The sequence below is a fragment of the Xenopus laevis genome, chromosome 3S, assembly GCF_017654675.1.
Source record: "Xenopus laevis strain J_2021 chromosome 3S, Xenopus_laevis_v10.1, whole genome shotgun sequence".
Classification (NCBI taxonomy): Eukaryota; Metazoa; Chordata; class Amphibia; order Anura; family Pipidae; genus Xenopus; species Xenopus laevis.
In genome coordinates this window covers 73,831,962-73,838,696 of record NC_054376.1, presented here as the reverse complement: position 1 = coordinate 73,838,696, position 6,735 = coordinate 73,831,962, and positions in this window count along the sequence as shown.

Sequence of the window (6,735 nt, the reverse complement as noted above, 5' to 3'; positions counted from 1 at the left end):
GGGGTGCACCACAATTGTCTATACCATAACTGCCTCTGGCATAGAAAATGGAGCCCTAACTCATACAGCGTCTAAAAAAGAAATATATATATATATATATATATATAAGGAGTGCGGGTCCATTTACTACGATGTATTACAAGATTTGAGCAACGCACCCATCTCTATATCCTAAATCCAGAAAGAGTGCACTCACTATATGGACATTATATCTATATATATCTATATATATCTATATATAGATATATATATACACACACACGCATTTTTTAATGTGTGGTTGTGTATTGTTACTCAAATTGACTTTTATAATCATTTTTGAGGTTGCTGCTGCAATTATAATGCCATCAAATACAGAAATAGTATCAAACGAATAAAGGGAGTAACATAATAACAAAATGCAAAATCATTAATTGAACAAAATAACAAATTTTGCAACACTTAACCCGTGTACCTACTGTACCTCACAAATGCAACATCTTAGCTTAGCTTTGTTCTATAGATAGAATGAGGTAAATATGTTGGGAAAAGCTTTGTACTTAAAAAAAACTATTGTAGATATGTAGAAAGAGTTTTATATAAAATGTATACATGAAAATCTGATTGTCTTATTTTCCTTTTAATTCAGAATTGGAAAATGGAGGCTCTGTGGTCAAAACCCAATATTTAATCCAACAAAAGTATAATTCAATTCATTTGTGATGGATAATCAGGTTGAACCTTGTGGCTGAAGGTCAGCTTGAATTTGCCTAGGAATTGATCGAAATGATTTTACAAATTTTATTTTTCATCCAAGTCCAATGCAATTGGCTACAATGCCATATGCACTACGCTTCTTGAGAAGTATTATGAACACAATTAGATTACTTTAGCAAGGAGCAATTTGGGATAGGAAAATTAGGGTTTAAAGGGGACCCGTCACCCAAAAAAATTATTCAAAATCCTATTTTATCACATCAGTCAAGCAAAATGAACTTTAATTACACTATTTAAATTATTTGAATCCTGTTTCCTTCAGTCTGGGATTTCAAAATTATAGCAAGCAGGCAGCAGCCATTTTGTGGACACTGTTATTAAGGCAAGTCTTGCATCATCTCAGAATCTTGTTTGTGCACCAGAATGTGGGACCTGATGTCCACCAATTATTTTTTAATTGATGTATATAGCAAAGTTGCTTGAAATTATGTTTACTTTTCAAAAACTTAAGTTATGTTTGTGTGGAGTTCCCCTTTAATAATAAATAAAACTAAAAAATCTAAGCCTCTCCGAAATAATAATTAACAAGGAGATAGTGGTTGCAGAAATATTGTGTAACAAAAGCTACCAGGTACTGAGCAGTAGTTAAGCTAAGAGAGTAAGCGGGCACCTATCACACGACCGGATTAAAAGAAAACTAAAACTTAAGTAAAGAAGTAGCCTAGAAATGCTGCACATCATGTGGGTTTCTGTACCAGCCCAAGGCAACCACAGCTCCCCATCTTCTTTTCTGCGGATTCACTGCACATGCTCTGCGCTACTGTCACTTACTGGGTTTAGGGATTGACTCAATATACAGTACACATAGAATATAAATGTCACAGGATAAGGCTGATTAGTAATTAATACAGATAATTACTACATGACAGCACAGAAACCAGTGCAACTAGCATCAGAATGTGATAATCAGTCTTGTTCCATCAGCTTATATTACAGACATTTTCTGCGAAGACCCCTAAGCTTAGCTTCTCAACAGCTGCTCAGAGCCCACTGAACATGTGAGTGTCACAGACACTTTCCAAGATGGTGACCCCCTGTGACATGTTTGAAGTTCTGAATCATTGCCGAAAAAAATATTTCAAATCCTATTTTATCACATTAGTCAAGCAAAATTAATTTTAATTACTCTGTATATTTGAATTCTGTTTCCTTCAGTCTTGGATTTCAAAATTATAGCAAGCAGGCAGCATCCATTTTGTGCACACTGTTATTAAGACAAGCCTTGCATCATCTCAGAAACTTGTTTGTGCACCAGAATGGGGGGCTGATGCCCAACCCCATGCCCTGGCTACACAATTAAATGGTTAAGAGATTGAGGGGATCGTGGGAAGAGCAATGACATCTAGAAAGTGCTGAATGGAAAGTGAAAGTAATTGCCTGCCTCTATGTCTAAGGCATAAAGCAGGGACAGGCAATATTTGATTGACAGCTGAGATTTTTAAATGTGTTTACAACAGCTATGTATACGTTAATAAAAAATAGAATTTGGATTTCATGTTTAATTTGAAAAGGACTTTTATTATACAGTTTTTTATGTCTAGGTGACAGGTCCACTTTAATGGACAAAGGTCTGTCTTTTGGTTCAATGCTTTTCTGGTCCGGTGATCTCTAAGCACGGGCACTGCTGCCATGAGGCGAGTTGAGAAACTCTCCTCAGGCAGCAGCAACCCATAAGTTACCAGGGGCTGCAAAAAAAAGCTGCTTCTTGTAACTTTAAAGAGCCAAATTTCAGATTTTTAAATCGAAATTTCAGCTTTGCTAGTGCGCTCTTCGCACTAGGGATGCAGCCACCTCTACACACAGCAGCACATAATGGTTGCTTAAGATTAAAGATGTAAAGTGACTGATATTTACTGATTCACTAAACAAATATTTAGTTGTATAACCACTATTTCTGATAACTGCTGCACATCTGTGTTGCATGGAGTCCACCAACTTCCTCCACCTGTTACATTCCACAATTCTTCTGCATTTCTTATCTTTGCCTCAGAAACAGCATTTTTGATGTCACACCACAACTTTTCTATTGAATTAAGGTCTGGGAATTGGGCTGGCCACGCAATAGGGTAGGACTACACGGACGTTTTCGATCTGACATGGCACAACTGTCGGATGCAGACGCAGCGTCGTGTCGGATGAACGATGCGACTTCATCCGACATTTCTATCTCTTACCTTATTTTCGTCTGCATTTTGTCGCAGCGCGTCGGAACGCGCCGAAAACGTCCATGTAGTCCTACCCATAATGTCAATCTTGTTGGTCTGGAACCAAGATGTTGCTCATTTACTGGTGTGTTTGGGGCATTGTCTTGTTGAAACACCCATTTCAAAGGCATTTCCTCTTAAACATAAGGCAACATGACATCCAAGTGTTTTGAGTTAGTATGAGAAACCACCATATAATGCTTGCGCCACCATGCTTCACTGTCTCCACAGTGTACTGTGGCTTGAATTCAATGTTTGGGGTCTCTGACAAACTGACTGTAGCCCCTAGACCCAAAAAGAAAAATCTTGCTTTCATCAGTCCACAAATTGTTGAGCCATTTCTCAATTTTTCAAGTTGTGCAAATTGTAACCTCTTCAGCACATTTTTTTTTTTTTTCAACAATGAGACTTTTCACGGGCTTTCTGCCAATGCCTTGGCTTCAAATAGGCTTCTTCCAATTGTATTATTATTCAGAGGTAACTTTAGACCTTCTCTGATCTTCATGGAGTTGATCATTGGCCAGGTCTTTTGGCTATTCTATCCATTCGAAAATTAGTTTTAGTTTTCTTTCAGGTTTTGGTTGCCATTTTAAAGCATTTCAGATCATTTTAGCTGAGCAGCCTATCATTTTCTGCACTTCTTTATACGTTTTCCCCTCTCCAATCAACTTTTTAATCAAAGTACACTGTTCTTCTGAACTATGTCTGGAATGACCCATTTTATTCAGATTTTCAGAGAGAAATGCACTAAACATTTGCTGCCTTCCTTGCTTAAAAAAGGGCCATAATGAATCCCTTTTTTACAGAATAAATAACCCCACTAATTGAACTTCAACACTGCTGTTATTTGGAACAAGCTATTATTTTGATCAAGCCTCAACTAATGATTCAGTTACACAAGCAGCAGCATGTCATGACTGTTGGGTTTCTACTACACCAACTAGTACATTACTTGCCATGTTGAAATATAATTTCTACCAAAAACAGTGAGTGATGAGGTTAGTGATGTAGGACAGCTATTATTCTGAACACAAATGTATATAACAAATGCTTTAAAAAAAAATCTGTAGGCGAGTGCAGTGTCTACAATTTATTATCAGTGTTACTGGTGTGTAAGCTGCACTCATTTATGTATGAATGCATCTGGAGCTTCTCTTGTTATTTGAATCTGAAATACTACACATCACATTTAAATGAAGGCAGCAAAGTACAAACACCTGTTGTATTGTATCTCTTCACATGTTGCTAACTCCTTTTTCCTGAAATGTCAGAAACTATAATAACAATAGACAACTGAACAGACACCTTTGCAGAATACTTCAGAGAGTTATATGCCACCTAAATCACCTATACAAAAACAGAGCTACACCACCTCAGTCAAGTCAATACTCCCATACTGAGAATAGTCCAAAAAGACATACTAGACTCACTTATTACTAAACAAGAACTGCAAGTCTATTAATGCCCTGGCTCCCGGTAAGAACCCAGGTCCTAAAGGGATACCGGCAGACCTATATAAGAATTTATCTGAGGAACTAGCACACACTTGCTACACACCCTCTCAATGGCAACTCAAAACCTAGCCTTACTGCCTGCCAGTCTTGATACTAAAACCTCAAAAAAATCCCCAATCTTGTAACTCCTACAGACCAATATCTTTGCTCAACACAGATGCTAAGATATTGGCCAAGATTATAGCCAACAAGTTGGTTAAGGTCATGCCAGACCTGATCCACCCAGACCAAACTGGTTTTATGGCTGGCAAAACAACAAATATTAATTTAAGGAGACTATTCTTCAACCTGCAAAAGGTACATGACAATACAGGTGCCAGTGTAGTGTTATTACTCGACTCAGAGTGGAGGTATCTATGGACAGTACTTTCTAAATTTGGCTTTGGGCCCAATTTTGTAAACTGGACTCAATTTCTGTACTTTACCCCCACAGCATGAGTTAGGGCAAATGGCACAACATCTAAAAACTTTTTTACTTGCTAGGGGCACAAGGCAGGGATGCCCCCTCTCACCCCTGCTGTTTGCACTAGCCATTGAGCCTCTTGCAATCATGATACAACAGGCTCCCTCACTTGAGGGTTGACACCTGGGACCAGTTGAGGAAAATCTCTTTATACGCAGATGACCTATTAGTATACTTAGCAGACACAGGACCATCACTAAACACATTAGCTACAATTATAACACATTTTGGAAAACTTTCTGGACTTTCTTTATTGGGATAAATCTGCTTTATTACGCATAGACCCTGCACCTCTCCCTGAGCTACCACATCCCCCTATTGACAGTGGAGAGCTTTAAATACCTAGGAATTAACATCCACCCTAACTTACACACCTTTCCATCACGTAACCTTGATCCAGTGCTATCAGCCCTGAATACTACACTTCCTGTATGGTCCAAACTTCGCTAACTCTCTGGGGGAAAATTAACATATTCAAAATGGTGCATCTCCCACGATCTCTGTACATATTTTATAGTTCACCCATTAATATATCCAAGTTTCTTTAAAACCGTGAAACTAGTCCCCAATACTAAAGACAGGGGTTTGGGATTGCCAGATTTATACCTCTACTACCTAGCCAGTCAACTGCACTGTGTTAAATGGTGGTTCGACTCAGACCCTTACAACCCAAATACAAATCTCCAAGCATTGGCTGTGGGATCACTAGAAGGCCTCAGACACCTCCCATATAGAGCACCAGCAGACTACGAGAGTCTACCAGCAGTTATGGCTACTCCAAGAAAGGCCTGGAACCTAGCACTGAAGCTCTACCTCCAACACTTCAAATCTATCTCCTAACGCACCCTTATGGGCAAATTCCTGCCTCTCCCAATTTCAGAAGTTCCCTGATTTTCTATACTGGCCCAAAAAAAAAAAAAAAAAAAAAGATCAGGCAATTACAAGATGTACTCGATGGAACCTCATTTGGATCTTACGAATTCTTCAAAGAGAAAATTTCTGAACCTAATTTATTGCAGTTTAGATATTTCCAACTTAGGCAGGTATTCCAGGCACAATTTGGTAGATTGGATATACAAACGTCTCAAACCCAACAGGAACAGAGTCTTCCCCAGCGGCGGCTCCTCGTCAGAGCTGGGGAAGAGGACAGAGGGGAGGGCTGGGGATTTCCCTTGTGTCTTCAGAGATTCCGTTCCCGCATATGGCTGCCCCTGAGCAGACAGCCTTGCTCCTGCACAACAGCAAACCCATGGAAGCCAGGGTGTCTTCTTTCTTCATCGAGAATCTGCTGGGCCCCGAATCAAGGAGAAGAAGCTGCATGCTGTCACTAGAAAAGCCAGGGAGGAGAAATTGATTGCTGCAGGATGGATGGTCGCCTTTTCGCCGTTTCTGAAGAGGGCAGGAAGTGGACTTTCTGTAAGTTATTTTTTAATAAAGGCTTTGCTATTTTAATTTAATTTGTGTTGGTGTTTTTTTTTGTTGTTGTATATTAACGAATTTTCAAAAAAAAAAAAGAATTATGTTACTGGTCCTTTAAATCAGCATCCTGAGGCAAAAATGGTACAAATATCCATATTCAGAGCAAAATGATAAATACTGCTGTTTTGCAATTAACCTAAGAGCTACTGGTATTAACAGCAATAAAACATGAAGAGAAAAGCCATTGCACTGATTTGCTAAAACCCTATTTACACACTAAAATGTCCATTTTCAAGGAGGCAGAAAACAGTTGACAGAAAGCCTACTTTTTAATCAATTTAAGTGCCATTGTCAGTTATAAAGTATGTTTGCTTATAAA